Genomic DNA, 23,821 nt, shown 5'->3' with positions numbered 1-23,821 from the left:
CGACTTAAAGTAATTCCAGGCCTCCTCCGCATTTAAATCCACAAGTTCCTCCGTCCAATCCACTTCCCTAACTAATTTCCTTAACTCTTTAAAATTAGCCCTTGAGAAGTCGAAAACCCTAATCCCAGATCTGTGTTAGTACAGCAGCTAGCGCAAGGGGGTCTTGGTCCATGACTGGGGCTCACACGTGCTACGGTAATACCAATAACTGTATGTATAAATATACACACAGAGTGTTGTTATTTCACTATAAATAGCGCTATTGGTTTCAAATCATCACTCATTAAAGGACTGCCAAAAGACCTGCCCCTCAATCTCTCTGAAAGGAAGTATTCACACTACACTATCTTCTAGGTACATAGACACCCAAAGTATTTTTTTCCTTTTCAGATTCACACAGGACATAATACAGTGGCAACTTTACTGGGGGTCCATAGGTACAATTGCACCCACAGAAATCAGGCCCTGTTTAACCAATGTGCACAGGGTGCACTTTCATGGGGTTCCCATCCCAGGCTTGGCCCAGCTGCCCCTCCATTATGACAGACGGCTGGCTGGGCCAAATTTGAGTGAGTGGTGTTTTGGCCCTGTGCACCAAACACAACACCTGGAGTGAGGAGCTGAGTCCAGCCCCACAGGACAAGAGGCATAGCTGTGGAGTGAGTGCAGGGCAAGTTCAGTCTCCAGCATCTTTCCTTCCCCAGGGCCTCCCCTCCCGACTGGGCTGGGATTAGGGATGCTGCATCACGGCACAGACTACTGCTGCAGGTGATTGGTTCCCCCTCAGCAAGGCAAGAAAGTGGAGATGTGCGCCCACTGAATTGGGAGGCTAAATCCGCCCCTAGGATAATACAGGAATGATAGATACTTGGATGCATTTTGAGCATGGAACTAGTTGAGCATTAAATCACTACATCCTAGAGTCCCAGTCTTAGTCAAGCTGTCAGGCAACTGATGGAGCAGATTAATACATTCAGTGTGTCTTCTTGCTTTAGCATATCAGGGACACTAGAGGAGCCCAGAAATCCAGCCAAGAGGGAACAAGAACCAAATAAGTAAAGTTGGCTGAATTGTTCCATTTACAGTATTGTTTGATGAAAAAAAGACTTTTTTCCAAAACTGAAAAATTTTCTGAAAAACTTTGTTGTTGGGAGTTTTGTTTTGTTTTTACTTTTTTAATTCTTTTGGCAAAACCAAAATATTTTAGCATTTGAAATTTTGAATTTTGAAATTTCTAATTTTTGAAATTGTAGTGTTTTGTTTTTTTACCTTCTTCCTCCTTGTTTCCTTTTTTTTCCTTTATTCCTTTCTGTCACTGAATGCAATAGGATGAATGATATCTGGGTGTTTTTCTACTTCCTTTTCTCTTTTGCCACAGTAGCTTTTCCAAAGTGGAGGAAGGTTTGAAAAGTTACCCTGTATCAGAGTTAGTTTCCTTTTTCCAGATGCTCTTTTGAAGAGTCATCATCATTTAATACATTCTCCGATTCAATAAATACACCAGAAGTTCACTAATTTCCTCTAGCAATCGAAGAGTCTCATTGAGAATTATTTTATTTTATTTTTATTTTTATTTTATTATTTATTTATTTTAATTTAATTTTAATTTACCAAGTAAGAGACAAATTCTCTTCCTGCCTCTGTAGTACCTGACAGCAACATGGGTGTGGCTTCTCCTCAGGAGAGGAGAGGATTATGGAGTGCACACCAGGAGCTGAACTGTATGTAACTCTGTGCCCCTCAGGGCACAAGGGGTTTGAGGCAGGATAGGAGCAAGCTGAGGAAGCAAAGAGTCAGAAGACTCACTGCTACACAGATCCCCTCTGAGCTCTTCACTTGTCCTTCTATCCAAAGTCTGTGCTAAGGTCAAAGATAGAGTTGGTTGGGAAAGGGAAAACTTTCCCTTTTTGCCACTGAATACAATAAAGTGAGTGATGTCCACGGTTTTTTGGTTGGCTTTTTTTTCTTCCATTTTTCCTTCTGCTACTTAAGCTTTTCCAAAGTTGAGGAAGTGTCACAAACAGTAGTAAACTCAGAAAATGAAAAACCCACCCCTCTGCATAATTCATTGTATTGGTGCCAGAAAGGGGGAGAATTAAAATGGGGAAAAATTTTGAAATTTTTTGGGGGAAAAATGTGTAGTTTTGAAACCTGCAAAATGGAAACTATTTCAAAAATGTTTGGATTTTTTCCCCCAACTTTTTTGTCCAGTTCTATAGAGAAAGCCTGAAGATGCTTAGACATTAGAATCCCTAATAGGAAGAACTTTAAGAATGTCATTTCTCTTTGGAGGCCTTCATGAACAAGGAAATGAAGACTGGTAAGGGTGATACATTGAGAAACCTACTTTGTTTGTAAGACTTCTGCTATTAAAAATCTGCTTTTTAAACAATCTGTGCTTTTAATTGAAACTGAACTGCATTGCTTTGATTGCCTGACCTGCACTCTGTCCACCAATCCATCTCTGCCAGAGTTACCACTAAAGTTCCAAACCTCTGAGTCTCTTTAAGCAAATTCCAAAGAGATGTTTCGTTCTTTCCTCTCCAATGTGGAATAGATGGCCCTCAAAATTACTGCTCTGAGATGCAGGACAGGCAATATTAGGCCTTAGACTTTCACAGGTTTAAGATCCAAGGGCTAGGAACAGAGTGAAAGATTTTGAAAGCTAGCTGGAGGATTTAGCAACAGAATCTAATTGAAACTAATGGGAGCTGGGTAGCTAAATCCTGTCATTGGCTTTGAAAAATCTTAAGTAGGAACTCTATAGCCATGGGAAACTGGGAAATCCTCCATTTCAATGGTATATGACACTTGTTTCTAACCTTGATAAGCACATCTTGAATCTGTGACAAAGTTATTTACAGAAATGGCATTTTAGAGCATTTTTAGGTTTCCAAAATGCATTGGTTGTTTTTCTCTCTCCTGCCAACAAGGTCTGTAGAATTGGACCCATGGTATTAAAGGAGCCTGATTTTACAAATGGAGAGAAATGAACAATAGTGCTGAGACAGGGCTAGACTTTGGGTGGCCCTTGTGCAGGCTGCAAGGGTGGAGAGAAAGAATGCCAGAAATCTCCCTCCTCTTCTCCCCTATCTGCTGCATTCATTATCTGTCATTTCTGCATAATTCTACTCATTCTTTATTTGCTTCTTCATGATCTCAGAGCAGAAATGCAGCTGTTGCTGTTGCTACTTCTTGTGGCTGTGAATTCCTCTCCTCTTAGGCCCCATCCGTGTCACTAATATGCAGTATTGCCAGCTCCACGTGCTCAAAAATCATGTGTCAGTCCCATAAAAATCATGTTTAAAAATCATGATATTTTAACCCTAATAAATATTAGATTCTTTTTATTTCCCTTTAGGATTCCCATTGTCATGCTTTTCGCTATACCATGAGGGCTAGAAATTTTATTTTCTTTTAAAATGAAAGCTGAGATTCTCATGTAAGCACCTGAGCCCAGGAGCTGGAGCTTTAAGAATAAAAACAAACATTGCAAGACTTGTAGTTAAATTACCAAGATGAGCAACAGTGAATACAACCTTTGGGTTAGGGTCCCATTAACACTACAAAATAAAACCATGCCATAGCTATGTCAGTGGAGAACAGTGATGTTACTAGCTCACCAACCATTATGGGTGACACAGAGAAGACCCTAGCAGCTTCAGCCATGTTGAATTGCACTAACATTGATTGCTATCTCCATACCATTCTTATCTCTGTCTGTGCCATTGCCAAAATGTGTGCCGTATCTTAACAGTTACAAATCTTATCTTTTCTACCAAGTAGCTCTCCTCTATTTCCTCATCACAGTAGGAGTCTGCCTTTATAGAAGTGCTTAATAGTGCCAGAATCCCTTGGTCCATGAGAAAAGACTCACACCAAATTAAGTGATTGGTTGTTCATGCTTTGTCATTACTTGCATGGGCACTAGTATCATCAGGCAGTAATACAGAGCTGAGAGGCAAATGCTGTGTTTTCAGATGACTGTAGATTAACAGAACAAAATAATCAAAGAACCATTTTTAAGATATCTGAAGCCATCTAGATACTTGGTTTTGCTTTGATCTCTTTAAAGCAGGCTGGTTATTAATCATTTAACAGACCACCAGTAATTTCAATGCATAAGACCCTGTTATGTGATCCTAGACTACTACAGTGATGTATTCCTTAATCCTGCCCATTCTTTCTGTGCTTACTTTCTAGTAATGGCTTCCAAAAAGAGCTGTCCTTTTTTGCCTTCATAACTTGCTCTGGCTGCAGTCCTTCTTTTCTCGTGAATTAACTAATTGCCATTTAAATGAGAATGTTAATTTGGTGGAAACTGAGATGATCCAGTCAGTACTGGAGAACTGCTGAGTTCCTTGCCTGTGTTTTCGTAGGTTTGACCCAACATTCACTAACTGAAAATAGGAAGTCTCCATTTTAACCAGGGGGAAACTGATGCGATTTTTGTAGGGGAATTGTTTTTTAAAATTACACCTGAAACTTGTAGACCTAGTTTTATACAAACTACTAGTAAATGGGCTTGTCTGAGTCATCTTGGTGTCCTTTCAGAGTTTACTCTTTCTAGCCTGGAGTCGCTGTCCATTTTATGACCCAATCTTTGAGCCTTATATTGAGATAGTATCTGCACCATTCCTCTGGTCATTGTCTGAAGTTGTTAGGCAATTGTGCTTTTGTTGGTGTGGGCCCTAACTCGCTCTGCCTCAAATTGCACTTCATTTTAGCCCCTCCTCCTCACTTTTGAAAAGGATACAATCTTTTTTTAAACGTATAAATTAGCATTGCCAGCCCTATCTATAGTCCCTTTCTTTCCCATCTGTTTGTTTGTGCTTGTATTTTAAGAGGTTCTTATTGCACAGTGTTTTATTCAGTTGTATGGCACTCAGAGCACTTTGGGTGGGGAGAAATGCTGCTATAGAAATAAAATATATTGTTTTCACATTTAAAGAAGCAGAAGAGCATTATTAATTGCTTTACTTGTAGCACAGAGCTCCCAGAAGCCACATTCAGAACCAGGACCGTTGTGTTGAGTTCTGTACAGTCAAAGTCTTCTACTCAGTGTTTGAAGAGTTTACCATCTATGAGAAGATACAACAAGTGGGTGGAAAGAACATGGGTATGCGGCGATAGATCAGGGAAACAGTAATAAGAAACATAGGCCAAATATATGATAGCAGATGTCCCTACCTACCAGCCTTCACCACAGAATGGTCTGTCCCTTCTCCTGAGAGGAGGAGGTTCTTTTCTCTATTCCTTTGACTTGCTACAGATTCTTGAGGAGGAGACATAGATTCTCCCCTTCCCTGGGTCTTTTAGGGCACTGGATCTTTAAAAGACAAGGAGCAGCAGTGCAGTCCCCATCCCCTGTGATATGAGAGGCTAATTGTGTGGCCCTTCTACTTGCAAACAGGAAGAGAAATGAGACCCTTAAAGTGAGGGCTACTTTTTTAAAAAGAGTGCAGCCATCTTTTGTTTTAAACTAGGCCTCAACATAAAGGTGGCTCTTCAAACAATTTCTGCACTATGTGAGTCACAAACAGGCTCTCTTTTTAACATCAGGCTCCCTCCTGCTTTAATTTATTTAAATACATAAATAACAAGCTGTCCCGGACACTTGGAGGGTTGCCAGCTCTCCAGGATTGTCTTGAAGGGTCCAGGAATTAAAGATTAATCTTTAATTAAAGATTATGTTATGTGATGAAACCTCCAGGAATCCATCCAACCAAAACTGGCAACCCTAGATTCTGGTCTAGTGCCAGCTGCCATGGCATCTATTTGGATGTGAAAGCAGCTGTTTCTCTCCCAGTTGCTGGAGCATGGCTACTTATGGGTGAATAGTTCTTCCTCCAAATAAATGACATCTCTGATCTCTGTAAGTGGACAGGAAGAGTTCATAGGATCATAGAATATCAGAGTTGGAAGGGACCTCAGGAGGTCATCTAGTCCAACCTCCTGCTCAGAGCAGGACCAATCCCCAACTAAATCATCCCAGCCAGGGCTTTGTCAAGCCTGACCTTAAAAACCTTGAGGCCACACTGGGGAAAAAAGAGGAGTGTTGTCCTCAAGAATGATTTGATTTTGTATTCCTTGTGCACCTCAAACTTTCACTGAAGTCTGGTTCTCACCTCAAGAGTGAAATGTCAGAAAGACAGCTCCAATAAGGAAAGTAAGAACAGCTTTGCCACCTGTTTAGTGACTGAGTTGACCACGCTCACCAGAACAAGAATTGCAGCTCTTTGGATGTAGGGTGACCATATTTCCCTATGCTGAATACAGGACACCTGGTAAAATTACTCATATTCATGTGAGTTCAACTGCAATCAATCTTCTGATTCTATGTAGTGCAAATGTTCAAATTAACATCAAGTTGGCTGAGCGCCTGTTAAAAATAAATACGACGTAGTTGGATTTTTTTTATTTTCCTTCTTATCTTTAAGGCTTTAGGTTTTACATAGGGAGGGGTAACACACACAACTCCCACCCCTACCCGGCGCTCTCCATCCTCCATGCCTGGCTGGGCCCCTGGGACTGACCCACCTGTCCTGGTACCTGGTGCCACGTCTTCTTGAGACAACATGTTGAGGGGAGCATGCAGGGTCACATACCCTCTGTCATAAGCATAATTCCTAATTCTGAACTTTAGAGTCCAAAATGTGGGTGCCTGCATGAAACCTTAATTACCAGCTTGGATCTGATAGCGCTGCCACCAGCCAAAAATTTCCAGTGTTTGGCTCACTCTGATCTCCCCAAAATCTTCCCTGGGGGACCCCAAGACTCAGAGGCCCTGAGTCTTACCACAAAGGGAAATAACCCCCCTCCCCTTGTCTTCTCTTTATTTCCTCCCCAGGCTTCCCCTCCATGGGTTATCTTGGAAGATTACTGTACTTAAACTCCTTGAATTACAAAACAGAGAGGGCAATTTACCTTCCCCCCTCCTTCTTTTTCCCCCTCCCAGTCTTTCCCTGAGAGAGACCGTAATCCTGGCACAGGGATTTCTATCCCCTAGAGCCTCACTTAGAAAAGAAAATCCAACAGGTTTTAAAAAGAAAAGCTTTATATAAAAAGAAAGAAAAGACATAAAAATGGTCTCTGTATCAAGATAACAATATACAGGGTCAATTGCTTAAAAGAAAAATATGAATAAACAGCCTTATTCAAAAAGAAATACAATTTAAACATTCCAGCAACTACACACATGTAAATAAAAAAAAACAATAAAAGCCTATTGTTTTTCTACCTTTGTACTCACAACTTGGAAACTGAAGATTAGAAGCTTGAAGATAGAAAGATCCCTCTCATAGCCGAGAGACAGACAAAAGACACAGACCCAAACATTCCCTCCCTGAGATTTTAAAAATCTTGTTCCCTGATTGGTCCTCTGGTCAGGTGTTTGGTTCCCTTTGTTAACCCTTTACAGGTGACAGAAACATTAACCCGTAGCTATCCATTTATGACACCCCCCTCTCCAGATTTCTTCCAGGGTTCACACCAGAATGTGGCCAGCAGCAGCCTTTCGTCAGTGTGCAGGAGGGGAGGGATGGGAGCTACTTCCAGCAGCAGGGGAGGAGGAGGAGGAAGGGATGACCTGGCCCATGTCTTTGCAGAGCTCATCTCTTCCCCCACTTCCCCCCCCCCATCCCCTGTGGCTGGAAGCAGCTTGTCCCTTCCTGCCCACACATGTCAAAAGGCAGCTAACACCTCCAGGCTGCTGCTGACCACCGACATAACTCAGCCACCTCCTGTCCCCTGGCTAGAGCACAGGCAGGAAGAGGTGAAACCCTATGGATGCATTGTGCACCAGGGCCCAGGGAATCTGACTGCAGGGGCTTCAGCAAACTTGGCCAGGGACATGGCTCAGCTTCTCCTGTCCCCCCACCCCCAAGATGTCCCCCCCACCACCACCACTCCAGAGCTTAGCTGAGGGGCAGAGAGGCTGCCCTGTCCTGTGCCTGTGCTGTGTGGGGCTTTGGTACATGCAGGGCTTGGCTTCTCTTGGACAGCGCCCCAGCCCACAGGGATGGTCCGGATTTTATTGGGACATCAGGTCACCCTATCTCCACCCCCCATCAGCCTTCTACACCTACCCCCATCATCGGCCACTGGACACCCTCACTCACTGCTGGTGGTAGGGCGGCTGGCAAACAGGAGTCCAGCCAGAAGCAGTACCCACCAGTTCTGATGGCAGGGGGAGACAGAAAGTACGGGACAATTGGCCTGTTTTTAAGAAAAAGTTAGGACACCTGCAGGAGAGCTTAAATACAGGACTGTCCCTTTAAAAATGGGATATCTGGTCACCCTATTCAGATGAATAAAAGACGGTATGTGTAAAAAGCTGTAAATGGAGATGCTTGAAGTTTGTGATGAAGTATATGAAGGTTTGACATTTCAAGAGGGAGTGTGATGTAAATGAGGGGAAGGGATGTTGATACAACTGAACCCCAAACCACAGGAAACGCATCCAGTTTCAGATTTTATGGCAGAGCTGCAGATCAATCCTGTGCTGAGTTTTAAGTTTAATTACTGTTTGTAAACCTCAGCCAGTTCTGAGCAAACTTACCTGTGTGCCACTCTGTACCTCGTAGCAGCACCCTGGAACCCCCCCCATCATATAATAATATTTCATAAAAAGCATGCCATGTGAGATATCATATGGAAGGTCATGATCTGCTGACACCCATTGTTCTATCCAAATATCTATATCGTTAGTGTGTATGAGGTTATGAGATTTTGCTGTATGGTTGTTAATAAAATATGTTGTAAGTTTGAAAACCTCCACTGCTAGGTGGTGATCCACTCCCAGAAGGATGCTAAGTGACCATTAATCAACAGGGGAGTTGTAAACAAGAGATTTAAAATACTGTAATAGGGCTGTCCAAGCATAACACAATGGAGGATTGCTCAACCATGTGACTCAGCAAAGCTGGGTGACCATATTTCCCTATGCTGAATACAGGAAACCTTGTAAAATTGCTGTATTCAACAGCAATTAATCAGAACTATGTAGTACCCCCCCACAACATGCTATTAAAACTCCAGAGCCCAGCAGGGAAAGGGGGGGTCTCAGGGGTCTGGGGGGATGGCCTCAGGCATAGATGTAGTATGACTTCTATTTTAGGGGGCGAGGGGCCAGCAAGGCTCAAGCCAACTCCACATGGCAGATCTGCTGAGGCAGAGCCACCTTCACCCCCGACTCACCTCAGGAGGCCACCCAGCCTGTCTTGGTTGTGGCAGGAGGGAGGCACAACCAAAAATTATAACTCAAAGGTGGGGGGGTTCAGCTCAAAAAGTTTGAAAACAGGTCAGGGTGCATGGAGACGGGTAGCTGGGAGCTGTGTGGGGGCAGGAAGTAGCTCAGGGTGCAGGGAGGGGGTAGCTGGGGGCTGTATGCAGGCATAGGGATAGCTCAGGGTGCTGGGAGCAGGGTAGCTAGGGCTGTGTATGGGCAGGAGGTAGCTCAGGGTGAAATGAGGGGGGAGCTAGGGCTGTGTATGGGCAGGAGTAGCTCAGGTTGAAGTGAAGGGGTAGTTGGGGGGCTGTGTATGGGCAGGGGGTAGCTTAGGGTGAAGTGAGGGGGTAGCTAGGGGCTGTGTGTGGGCAGAGGGTAGCTCAGAGTGCAAGGAGCAGTCCTTGTTCTCTGAGGGCTCTGCCAGCCCCACCCCTACAGCTCTTACCGGCTGCGTGAGAAAAGGGGGCTGGGAGCTGAGGAGGAGCCAGCAGGAGAGTAGAGAACACGATGGCTGCCTGCTCCATGGCACCAGCCAGAGGAGCAGTTGCCCCACACTGCCCAGCTCCAGCTTCCTGCCTCTGAACTGGCCAGAGGGCAGAGAGAGAAGGAGGTGCAGGGAGTGTGGAGCTGCCCCCTGCCTTCATGTGCACTGCAGTTTGGAGTGGCAACATTCCTGGTGCCCCCCACCTCTGCAATAGGCTCATTGCTCTCTATAGAGAGCACCGGAAATCCAAGATTCAGCCCTACAGCTCCTGCCTTCAGCCTCATGGAGGTTTCCAGGGCTCAGGCGTTCAGCCTGTGGTGGGCACTAGGAATCAGGGTTTTAGGCCCCGTCCCTGCCCTGGCTCTAGCTTCAACCCTGTATCAGGTCCTGGGAATCGGGGCTTCAGCCCCTCCACGCCCCCATCCCCGTGCTTCCAGCTTAAGTTCTGCGGCAGGCGCTAGGAATCGGGGCTTCAGCTCTGGAGCGGGTGTCGGGAATCAAGGCTTCAGCCGTGGAGCGGGCTCCAGGAACTGGGGGCTTCAGCCTCCCTGCGGCTCTGGATACAGCCCCCTGGCGGGTGCCAGGGATTGGGGCTTCAGTCCCACATCTCCAGCTTCAGACCCATGGTGGGTGCCAGCCACAAAGAAGTCATAGCTCGGGCTGCACTGACTGACCACTGGCTGACCAGCAGGGGGAGCAGAAAATACGGGAGAGTTCACCTGTTTTTTAAAACAAGCTGGGACACCTGCAATAGGGCTTAAATACGGGACTGTCCCATTAAAAACGGGACGGATGGTCACCCTAAGCAAAGCCCACCATGACATGTCTGGGCTAGTGTTTTCCAGGCACATAAACTGAGGATATAAAATAAGGGACAGTCACATCATGCTTTGGCCTTTCTGCCCCACCTCCCATACCTGCCCTGGAAGCAGCAAGAACCCTGGGAAGACAAAGACAAACTGAGAAGGCTGGTCCCAGGCTTAAAGGGGAAGCCTGTGTATTAAGAACTACAACCTACCTCCAACATCCAGTGGGGTGAGAAAAACTGCTTGATCTAAATACTTCCTAGTGTAATAAGGTTTAAGATTTAGATTGTGCACTTACCTTTTATTTTCTTTGGTAACTACCTCTAACCTTTTGTGCCTACGACTTAAAATCACTTAAAATCTATCTTTCTGTAGTTAATAAATCTGTTTTATATTTTATCTAAAACCATATGTTTTGCCTGAAGTGCAGGGAAATCTCAGCTAAGTTTACAAAGGCTAGTGTGCTTCCTTTCTACGTTGAGGGATGGGCAGACGGGGTAATAAACACTGGTCAGGTTTCTGAGCAGAGCAAAATGGTATATTCCAGGCGTGCAAGGCTTGTGGCTTTGGAGATTTGCTGGTGCCTTTCTCTGTGTATGTTAGTGGCTCAGGGAGCATTTGTACAATCTAGCCAGGTGTGGGGCTTCACATGCAGTTGTGCTGAATGATAACAGCATCTGGAGGAGTTTGCTGTTTGTCTCTAGCAAAGCATTGTGAGAGAGAGCCCAGGCTGGAGAGTTAAAAGGGCATAGCAGTGCCATAGCTCCAGGTTGAAGGTTTGACATTTCAAGAGGGAGTATGATGTAAATGAGAGGAAGGGATACTAATGTAAGCAGAGTCAGGATGAGCTCTACCCTGACATCTGGTGGTGAATTATGGTGAGTGTGGAAAAGAACTTAAGGAGCTGATCTTGTTTGCACAGGCACACCCACCCCGCCTAGCATGAGCCCATGGCAACCCAAAATGGCCACCTTGACAGCTGTGGGATCCCCAATTTCTCTGTTATTGGTGCAGGAGGAATAAAGTGTTGTTATCCTGATTATGTGAATGAGGGACTATGAAACTGTTTTATGACAAAGGGTCTCATCATCAACTAAGTAGCACTCGCTAGACAAGGAACATGGATTCCAAAACCCAGTGAATTGAGAGAGGCTGGAGACAGGTATCTGTAGGTGTGGGTCTCTTGTGTGAGCCTGAAACACCAATTGCACTTTCTCCTCTCTCCACTGTTGAATGTCAGAGCTAATTTTGATTCCATTAAGAATCTAGTTATAGGCTACTGTGCTGAATTCACTTTGGGCTAATGGTGCACCAGCACTGGGGCTTCCCTACTGTGAGCTGAAATCACTAAAGAGCTAAAGTTACTAAAGGCTGAGATCACTGAGTGCTGTGCTAACTAGTGGGGAAGCATGAAACTATATTGCAGAGCGGAGCAGTTTGTGGGGACAGCTGATGGAGCAGAGCAGCTGACAGAGCAGAGCAGTTTGTGGGACGGTTGGAGCAGCCTACTGAGTGAGCGGAGCTAAGCAGTTTGCGGGGATGGCTGGAGCAGCGCATGGGATGGCTGGTGGAGCAGAGCAGCTGCCAGAGCAGAGCTGAGGAGTTTGTGGGGATGGCTGGAGGAGCAGAGTGGAGTGGCTGGTAGAGTGGAGCAGTTCGTGGTGAAGGCGGAAGCAGAACCCCACAGAGAGGCAGGACTGTCGTTCCTGGACCACGTAAGTTACCCCTTAATACCCTGGGTCCCCCTTTCCACCCAGGCTGGGGGGTTAAAACCCTGCAGATAGACTCTTGAACTCGGGCTGCACTGACCCAGGATTGAGACTTTTGGGTTGTTTGACTTTTGGGACGGTAGGTGATTCTTGGGATGCGGGACTCAAGAGACATTTGGGGTGTTGGACTTTGGGGTCTTTGGGTGATTTTTGGATTGCTGGACTCAAGAACCCAAGGGAAAAGACACGGCCCAATTTTCTGGGGTGGATCTTTGCTCATGGTTTGGTCTATGAACTCTAGTTGAGGTGTTTTCCCAATTTAATGCTGATGTCGTTTATCTCATATTATCAAACATTTTCTGCTACACCGCGACTCTGTGCTTGTGAGAGGGGAAGTATTGCCTCTTCGAGGTGCCCAGGGGTGTGTGTAAGATTTTCCCAGGTCACTGGGTGGGGGCTCGAACTGGTTTTGCATTACACTGTAGGGAGGGGACCCCTATGTACTGAACCTGGCCATTGCTGCTATCAATTCGGCCTGGCAGAAGGGTTACACTAATAAAACTGAAACTTCAATTTGTGAATATTTTCTACTGTGTGATAAACAGCTGTGTGAAGTGTTGGTAATGGAACCCAAACCACAAGAAACACACCCAGTTTCAGATTTCATGGTAGACCTGCAGACCAATCCTGTGCTGAGTTTTAAGTTTCATTACTGTTTGTAAACCTCAGGTAATTCAAAGCAAACCTACCTGACAGATGAGTTCACATCAAAAGTGAAACTCAGAAGCTTTGCCTGTATGTTCCTTTGATTTGGGGGGTTCATTTGGCCCAGAGATGTGACCACAGGCTCAAATGGTGTCACAGAAATGCTGGATCTGTCGTTGCCTGCTGATAGAATTTCATTAGTTTATAACAAAAGTGTCCAACTCAGACAGGCTATTAAGACACATTTACAATTACCTTGGTTTGCTGAGGAGGCAAGAAGAGGGGAGGCCAATGCAATGCTCCATTTGCTATCAGAACATCGCGCTTACCAACATCCAGGCCTGCACACCAGTGACTGATCGACTCACCTCAGACTTCTCTGTTTTGTATGCTTGAATCTGCCTTGGTGCAAACACACATGGACCAAAACCAAAGAAAAAGGTCACATGGAACCCAGTCCCACACGACTGAAGCCAAATGGAAGTTTTCCTATTCAACAAGAATAGCAACAGGCCCATGAGCCCCTTGTAATGATAACTTACAATTTAATCATCATTAATTATATTTAATTGCTGTCCCCAGTAGGAGTGACGTTAACTTGAGGTGCTAGTTAACACATACATAGTTCCAGCCTCATTCTCTGAGAAACAAGAAGACCAACTCTCCAGGTATTAATGCTCTTGGCCAGCTTTTTTTTTATTTGGACAATCAAATCTTTGGCTATTTAATGCTTCTGGAGTCCCTTTTTGATTTAATAAAGAGTGAAAACTGCAAGCTGTGTAACTGTGGTGACTGGCTGTTGAAAGCTGCAACAGTGTCATTACTGGGGGAAAGTACAGGATCAAAGAAGGGAAGGGGTGCATGTCCAGCCATGAAGCCTAAGATATTTAAAACAATAAGCAGATAATTCTTGGTAGAACTGCTGTTTTTAATTAGTGTGTGTCTGATTCTCTACTGATGGCTTATTTCATTTTATTTTTACCTGTAGAGCTATTTTATTAAGCATTACATTATACATTAAAGACCTTTAACTCAACAGTGAACAGAATGATCCAGTGACAGGGTCTCCTACGCACTATGAAAATACAAATAATCATAACAATTTAATACAATGAAAACAGATTATCATTCTTGGATAATTGTGGATTTGGGGTATTTTGGTTATACAACTTCCAAAAAGAAACAAGTTCTAGAAAGTTTATAATAACCTGTTGCAAAACAAGTGTTTTTGCTGAAGAGTGTCTCCTTTGTTTTTGTCCCTCTTTTGCAAGGAATCTATCACACTTTGGGACTTGACCTTGGGTTACATTGTTGCTCCTCATGAGCTCATTACTGGAATATCATCATGCATCCATAGTATCTATGGCTCCTAATTTCCATTAAATCCTGTAATACCTTTGTAGATTTGAGCCTATAACCCTGACTCTGACTCTACACTAAGAAAATAGTGCAACAAAGGATGGAGTAAATGCAGTATTTCACAACTTCCATATACCTAAAGTTTTTGATAAATGTAAGTACCATAATTAAACTACAATATACACATATGTATATGTATATATATATTAGGGCTGTCAAGTGATTAAAAAATTAATTTCGACTAATTGCACTGTTAAAACAATAATAGAATATCATTTATTTGGATATTTTTGGATGTTTTCTACATTTTCATGTTAATATTAATTTCAATTATATCGCAGAATACGAAGTGTACAGTGCTCACTTTATTTTTTAGTACAAATATTTGCACTGTAAAAATGATAAAAAATAGTATTTTTCAATTCACCTCATACAAGTACTGTAGTGCAATCTCTTTATCATGAAAGTTGAACTTACAAATGTAGAATTATGTACAAAAAAAACCTACACTCAAAAATAAAACAATGTAAAACTTACAGCCTACAAGTCCACTCAGTCCTACTTCTTGTTCAGCTGATCACTACAGATGAACAAGTTTGTCTACAATTTGCAGGAGATAATGCTGCCCACTTCTCGTTTACAGTGTCACCTGAAAGTGAGAACAGGCATTCGCATGGCACTTTTGTAGCCATCGTTGCAAGATATTTACATGCCAGATGCACTAAAGATTCATATGTCCCTTCATGCTTCAACCACCATTCCACAGGACAATCATCAATGCTGATGATGGGTTCTGCTTGTTAATGATCCAAAGCAGAGCGGACCGACGCATGTTCATTTTCCTCATCTGAGTCAGATGCCACCAACAGAAGGTTGATTTTCTCTTTTGGTGGTTCGGGTTCTGTAATTTCTACATTGGAGTGTTGCTCTTTTAAGTCTTCTGAAAGCAAGCTCCACACATCATCCCTCTCAGATTTTTGAATGGCACTTAAGATTCTTAAATCTTGAGCTGAGTACTGTAGCTATTTTTAGAAAACTCACATTGGTACCATCTTTGCATTTTGTCAAATCTGCTGTGAAAGTGTTCTTAAAACAAACATGTGCTGACTGGGTCATCATCTGAGACTGCTATGACATGAAATATATGACAGAATGCAGGTAAAACAGAACAGGAGACATACAGTTCTCCCCCAAGGAGTTCAGTCACAAATGTAATTAACGCATTATTTTTTTAAGGAGCTCCATCAGAATGGAAGCATGGCCTCTGGAATGGTGGCCGAAGAATGAAGGGGCATACGAATGTTTAGCATATCTGACATATAAATACCTTGCAACGCCGGCTACAAAAGTGCCATGCGAATGCGTGTTCTCACTTTCAGGTGACATTGTAAAGAAGAAGCAGGTAGCATTATCTCCTGCAAATTGTAACCAAACTTGTTTGTCTGAGCAACTGGCTGAAGTAGGACTGAGTGGACTTGTAGGCACTAACGTTTTACGTTGTTTTATTTTTGAATGCAGTTATTTTTTGTACATAATTCTACATTTGTAAGTTCAACTTTCATGATAAAGAGATTGCATTACAGTACTTGTATGAGGTGAATTAAAAAATAGTATTTCTTTTGTTTTTTTCAGTGCAAATATTTGTACTAAAAATAAATATAAAACGAGTACTGTACACTTTGTGTTCTGTGTTGTAATTGAAATCACTATATTTGAAAATGTAGAAAACATCCAAAAACATTTAATAAATTTCAGTTGCTATTCTATTGTTTAACAGTGTGATTAATCACAATTAATTTTTTTGAGTTAATCGTATGAGTTAACTGTGATTAACTGACAGCTCTAATATATATACACATACTCATTTTTATATTATTCTATGTGGGGGATACACTGAGGAAATGTAAATCTTACCAATTATCAAAATAATAGAAATATTTCTATCTTGATGATACATAATTCTGACTTGTTGATCATGGCTGGAAATATATTGTAATTCAGTAGTTAGTATCATTAAAGGACGTGTACTGATACAAAAAATAAAGGTAGAATTCTTGAAAAAGGTTGAAATATTTCTGGACATAGAAAGAAAATTATTTGAGAATTCCTTAACTTTATATTTCTCAGATTGCAAGGTATAATTTATATGTTTTAATTTAATTAGAGTAACCTAAATTGAGCATAAATGTAGGCTTTTATTCTATGGATATTATAGATTCATAGGTTCCAAGGTCAGAAGAGACCAAGATCATCTAGTCTGACCTCCTGCATAACACAAGCTATAGGATTTCATATAATATATGAGAATGCCTTCCCATGAGTGCATGACTTAATTCCTGTTCTGCCTCCCTCCCACCTTGGCTTCCCTGTAGACCTTCAGAAGTCCACCGGTTCTCAGCAGAAACTTAGTAGGTCAGTAGGAGCTATGGTTCTGATGGGGCCTCCACTAAAGACTATACCAGATCTTGTGGATTTAAGAAGCCCATAGGGAGGTAAACAGGAACACTAGGATGGCTGCAGAAGTCAAGGAAAGACTATGGAGTTTAGAAGGTCAGCAAGTACTCTGAACTTTTAAATTTAAGATCTCTCCAGGAGTACAGGAGTCACCAGGGCCAGCTGGCTATGCTGAGTGTTGCTGATGCTCTGAAGCGATCAGAGGTGTTTCTGACTAGGAGTGATCTGGAGGAGTTTCATTCCAGAAAGAATGGTGACAGAAAAATCATGATAGGCTTGAAAATGCTTGTAATTTCTGAGGGCTCATCACTTCTAATCTGTGTCCCCCATACTTAAAAAATGCTATAACAAATGCTCCTCCTAACTTAAAGCGATTTTTAAAAAAGTAATATTACCCTTTTTTTTCCCATTGAAAAGTAAGAGTGAGCTTTTTTTTAAAAAAAAAACAAGTCTTCTACAGGACGTTCTGTTTCCATGATAGCTGTCTACAATGAGAGATTGAAAAGCCTGAAAAATTTATCTAAGCTGACAGATTCCCACCCTGTTTAACTCTTCCTCATTGGAGAAGAGGTGGACACTATTAGACTTTTTTATATTATGTTTGTTTAAAAAAAGTTTGTAGAAATAACAAAAATATAACTACTGCCATCTAAAGAAAGAAGACATAATAATTTGCCTTTTTATTGCTTCCTGTCTACAGTAATGACCTGTTCCTCATTTCACTTCCCCTATCCTTCTAAAACTACTAAAAACTCCTCTCTCACCTGTACACAAAAGTTAATATTCTATAGCTTAAACAGCCAAGGAGTTCTATGAAACCTAGTGATCAAGATTTTATTTTCCATTTCCTTCTAAAGATTCAGCAACATAGTGATCAGATTTATAGTAGAAAAGTCATGTAGTGAACAATGTGCTAGCACGAAGTAGTGTGTTTTTGTCAGAAATCCATACTGTCTCACTAATCCTATTTTTACACTTTTTCTGCCTAATGAGGCTGCTTTTGTATTGGATAGATCTGAGGAAGGAGTAGAATTAGACAGTAAAACACAAATGCTGTATATTAAAAGCAGCAAGGTGCATTGACTTAACTACAGCATTTGAGCCTGCAAAATTCCTATTTTTGTTAAAAGTGTTTTTCTAGGATCAGTATAGCTCCTATTTTCTTTCCTTTCTTCATATTACAAAGCTTTATTCAAGAGTAAAGTCCAGAAGTGACTAGGATCTGGCCCTGTATTTTGAAGGGAGCTGAGGGCAGCAGAGCATTATTTTCTTTGGAAATATTTTGGATCCACAAATCATTCAGATCAAGGCCCCAATTCAGCAAAGCAAGTGCTTAAATCCCATTACTTCAATGCATTTCTGTACCCTAACTGTACCCTCAAACTGGGTCAGGTTGGGAATTTTGTTTGATTTGGAATTACCTGTTTATTATGATTGTATAAGTCAACCAATTATACTGTTGTGCAAAAGCAGGTAAGTATTGTTTTCAATAATTAACCAAAAAAAATTGCTAAAGGAGTATCATTAATGTGCTTTGATTTTTGTTGTTGTCATGTCCAGATGTCTGAAGTTGGCCAGCCACAAAATCAGTGGTCCCTTCTGAAAATGTTGGCCTACATGCTTAGCATCTACTTAGATCTTTGAAAAATAATAATTAATAAAGCATTATAGAAATGAGTAATTATTAATCATTGACTTCAACTTCTTAGGCAACATACGAATACTTATTTTGAGAGAAATGCTATTGGACAGCTTGAGAAATGCCAAACAAGCTTGTTAATACAATAATAAAGGCCAACAGCAGCTAATAGCGACCCAACAAGATATTTACTGCAGGACAAGCAGTAATTTCTGACAGAGAGGGGGGTGTGTGTGTGTGTGTGTGTGTGTGTAAAGAGAGATGACATGAAAATCACCTTTATTCACATAAAATCACATTGAAAACTATTTTAAAATGTTATAAAATCACAATATACATAAAGAAAAATATGAATGAAATAAAATAAAACACATCCCAAGCAAACATTGAACATGGGTCACTAAGGCACTATCATCAGTCAGCTTACTCAAAATATTGTTAAGATGTCAAATCAACTGAAAAGTGTCCAAATTATAAGTCAATTTATAAAAGGCATAATGAATTCATAGCCGGGCCACCATCAGTGCGTGGAACAGCCTTAGCACGTCGCACCCCTCTACCTCAGTCACTCTGTTCTGGTGAGATTTCAGAACAACTAGTTTTGCCTGACCCAGGAGAAAGTTAGCCAGGCAGGAAACCGGCCAAATGTGAGCACTGTTTCTTGCTTCCAGAACAAAGAGACTGCTGAAAAGCTGCTGCAAAAAATCAACAAGAGGAATCAAATGTGGGCAATGAAGGAAAAAATGAAACACCATGTCTGAAACTGAACAGAAAGGGCGCTGTGCAGACACTGAGGGTGATATCGTTCACAAAACGATTGGTTGCTACAATGCTATGCAGGACCCTCCACTGCAAGTCACCGGAGTGCTTAGATAAAGGAGGTTTATTACAGCATCCTTCAAGCCAGGGCCATAGAATCACACAGGGACAGAGCCATCCTCCAGGTTGTATCGGGGAGATCACAGATGATGGCATAATGCTGCACCTTGCACGCACACAATAGAGCTGCTGCTTGGTCATGGCTACAAAAGGAACATTTACCAGATACTTCCAGGACAACAATCTGCCTGGCTGCCCAAGGATCTCCTCTGTGGAAGGGGAAACAATCAGTGAGGGGAACAGAGGATTCCTCACAAAAGGATAGTCCTTGTAAAAACTCTCTGCAAATACCAGAGCAGCCCATTGAGGAAGCGCCGCCTGGAATTCAGTGAGAACCTTATCCAAAAAACACACAGACTGGATTCTGGTCTGATAAGAAAAGCTGCTGCCGATTTCCAGCATGACCCCATGGAACAATCAAGTGGGACAGCTTTGTCAAGCCACCTGGAGTAAAGGCAGAAAAAGCAGGCTTCTGGAGGAAAGAGCTTCAGAGGGGGGAAAGTGGTTTAAAAACAGTGTCTCTTCCAAGATCCACAAGCTAAAAAAAGAATGGAGGCAAATCCAGACTCTGTACTTGACCAAGTTCCAACAAAAGCAAATAAAGGTCAAAACCCCTCCCCCTAGCACAGTGGAGGAGAGAGAGGGCAAGGAAATCAGAGTACAGAAGCCATTGAACAGACCGCAGGTAAAAAGCCACCACCCTGTTGACTAGGTCAATGAGCCCCTGGCTACCCTCATCTAGTGGCAGGAACAGCAAAGCAAGGTGAAAGCAGTGGTAACCATTCCAAAAAAGTGATTCAAGTGCTTCTGAATCTGGTCCAGGAAACCTGGGGGAGGTCTCAAGGCTGTTAGCAACCAAAACACATCCCCGAAAAGAGAGTCCAGGAAGGAGCCAGTGCTATTTCTCCAGGTAGCCCTGCATCTTCTCCTCAGCCCCTTCCCATGTATTGTTCAGATCAAAACAAAATCCCCAACACCTTAATCCCAGAGGTCCCCCATTGTAATTGTTGGGGCAGCAGTTGGGGACTGCTGCATTGCCAAGAACCCCATAAAATCAAATTATTCTTACTCCAGGTAATTCAAGCAGAGGACACTTGTTCGTATATTTGTGAACAAGCACAAAGTGCCTGCATGTCACCTTCAGACATAATGAAAACTGAGACGTCGTCTACAAAGGGCAACAGATAAACCAGGAAATCGTCGGCATCCCTGGCATAGATCAAGCCAGTCAAACAACTTCTAAGAAAGTGCAGGAATGGCTCCAGACACCGGACACATAACTTCCCAGACAGAGGGCACCTTTACATATGCCCCTGCAGACTGGGGAGCAGCAACTAAGACCCCCATTAATCCTTAAGACACTAAAAAAGTTATGGTAAAATAAAAAATATGACATGAACATTAGCTTCTAACATTTTTTTAAAATAACTGTGGTTAACTCTATAAAAGACCTTCTCCTGGTCCTCTGAAACAAACCCTACATCCAGATTAGAAAGTTTGCTAACAATAAAAACATCATTAATTAAGAACAAATTATCAAAAATACAGCTATTAGGAATAGGATATATTTGATCAGGGTGTACCAAAGAGTCCAGGTAGTCCTTCAGCCAATTGGCTACAGCCCTGGATATAGTCTTATTGTCAGAGAGGAGAACGGAAAATAGGTCTCCAATTCTGTAAATCACAGAGGTTCTCTTTTCTGTGCAATAGGGAAATCACTGATCTGGGGCAACTGAAAGGGAGCTCTTTCTCCTGGATACACTCCAGCACCAGTGGAAAAAAGTCAGGACCAATAAGATGTCAGAAATGTTTGTAGAATTCAGATGGCAGCCCATCAATACCTGGGTCCTTGCCTGTAGAGAGCTGTTGGACTGCAACAGAGAGCTCCTGTAGTGACAGTGGGGATCAAGGCACCACTGCATCTCACCAGTTAGATTGGTAACCCTGATGCAGCTCTGCTGGTGCCAGCATGTCATAGGTTTCAGGCGAATACAGAGTACTGTAAAAGGAAACAGTTGCTTTCTGGACCTCAGTAGGGTCAGTCATCAAATGACCATCCAGCAGCCAAAGACAAGAGATCTACTGATGGTCCATTATCTTTTTTCTCCTGAAAAATAAACCTTCTGGGAACATGAGATTCCTATAGCTCAATAAAAAAGGCCCATCTCAGGGCCCCCTGCATCTTCTCTTCCAACAACTATCTCAGAAGTAAGTACATCTCATTTAGAGTTTGGTGAATCTGTACTAAGGTCACCATGATTGCCATCTGCAAGGTTGCCATGAAGGTCCAAGATATCTCATTCCAGGGCACTTGTGACCTGATGCAAGGACCATGTGGAGGCCTGGATATGCTGCTGTCAGAACAGTTGGATCTGGATCATCTCGACACCCCACTTCTACCTTAAGGATTCATATAGGGGCTTTTGCTGCCACCAAGCTCCCATACCATAGTGAATATCTGGGTGAAATTCAAGTCCTTTAATAATTTGCTGTTAAAGCACCATTGAGATGCACAGGCAGGAAGAGGGAGAAATACACTGATCAGACAAGTGAGTGGGAGACACTGAGGACCAAACAAACATATTCACACTGTCCTTCGTGGTATAAAAGTGATCCAGTCTAGCATCTGAGATGTGTTTGGGAGTAGCCTTCAGCCCAGAGTACTGCCTAGCAGTGATGTGAGAGAACCTCCAAACATCTTCTAGCCCAAAGGTCTGCTGGAGACAATACACTTCCCTGGCTGCCTGAGGGTATGACTTCTCATGGTTCCTATCTAAAACATAATCTATGGTGCAATTGAAATCACCTCCCAGGACAATAATAGTACTGGTTCACAGCCAAGCATGGAATGGGCAAGTGTCTGCAGAAAGGAGAGACAATCTCACCCCACAGGAGGAACATACACAGTAAAAAGATTAAAAACAACAGTGCCAGTATGTCTCCCCAGCTAGAGGAACCGGCCCTGCACAACTTCTTTACAGACAGGATCTACGCTCCTGCATCCCAGGAAAAGAGAACAGCTACCACAGCAGTGACATTAGAGTCATGGCTCAGGAAAATGTCCCCTTTCCATTCCTTCAACCAGTTTCCCTGACTATCAGGGTCTGAGAGGGTCTCTTGCAAGAGGACCAGATCAGTCTATTTTTGTCTCAGAAATTCCAAGAGTTGTGCCCTTTTATGGCCCCAGCAACCATTAATATTTAGAGAACCAAAGTTGAGCAGCACCATGGAGACTAGAAGGAGAGAGTCAAAGAGCAGAGAGAAACAATGGAAAGTGGAAGTATCTGGGAAAAAAATGAGCTATTGGGAGGCCAATATATCGTGAACAATCCCCACATACTTCCTCACCTTGATCAACAACTTTTTGAGAAGGAAACATTTCCTACGATCAACCGAGGTATCTTTCAAGACAAGGGCAGCTAAGTGAACAAAGCACTGTAAATCATAAGAATATAAGAATAGCCATACTCGGTCAGACCAGAGGTCCATCTAGCCCAGTATTCTGTCTTCTGACAGTGGCCAGTGCCAGGTTCCCCAGAGGGAATGAACAGAACAGGTAATCATTAAGTGATACATCCCCTGTTGCCCATTCCCAGCTTCTGGCAAACAGAGGCTAGAGACATCAGGGAAATAGGCCTCAACCTCAAATCCCCACTTTCCTTTAATGCTATCCAAAAAGTCACTAATCTCTTGCATACTGTACCTATTCTTCCTAGATAGATGACTGGCTGGAGCATCAGGAACCAGTGAAGAGTCAGTGACATCATCAACAATCTCTTCTAGCTCCCTCAGATTCTGCCAGCTCAGAAGAACATTGAGCTACTATTGTAACATTCTCATTTGCGAAGGAGAGAGATTAAGTAGGAGCAGCTGTCGTATCTATTTTCCCAAGAGTGGAAGACAGCATAGTCCCAGGCTGGGACATAGTGTCATCAATGCAGTATGCAGGATTGTGGACTTGAGGATTTACCATCCAAGGGAAAGACAGCACACCACTGAGAACTCTAGGCATGGAGCCACCCCCCAGCACAGTGCTGTCCTCCTTCTCAGGACACACAGCTCCATCCTCAACCAATTCCAGAATCCCATGTGCCTCCAATGTCTTAGCCCCTTTAGAAACAGTCCCATATAAATCCATCCTATCTGAGTGTTCTTCACCCCTATCTCTAGAATCTCTCTCTGCTTGCTCTGCAGAGAGGTGCTCCTCAACCTCCACGACTTGCTTCTTTCCAAGCACAAGTGATGGGATCACAACAGAAGCTTCTTCTGAGGAGGCTGCTCCCTAGACAACAGCAGACAACATATGGCTAGTGGGAGGATAGAAGCTGGTGGTACAGATGCAGGCCCTGTCTCCTGCTGGTTCCTTGATGTCCCAACCCTCTCCCCACTATCCTGGGATCCCATATTCTTACCAGAGGCCCCCAAGCCAGCAGTGAATGGGCAGGAACCTCTCAAATGACCAGGGTCTCCATGCAGGAAAAAAATCATATTTGCAGAGGTAGCAAACACAGTATAATCTGTCCCATCTGTGTGGTCCTTTAACACCAGGTTCAAGGG

This window comes from Chelonoidis abingdonii, chromosome 8 (genome assembly GCF_003597395.2).
Source record: "Chelonoidis abingdonii isolate Lonesome George chromosome 8, CheloAbing_2.0, whole genome shotgun sequence".
NCBI lineage: Eukaryota > Metazoa > Chordata > Testudines > Testudinidae > Chelonoidis > Chelonoidis abingdonii.
Note: the sequence above shows the minus strand (reverse complement) of the source record.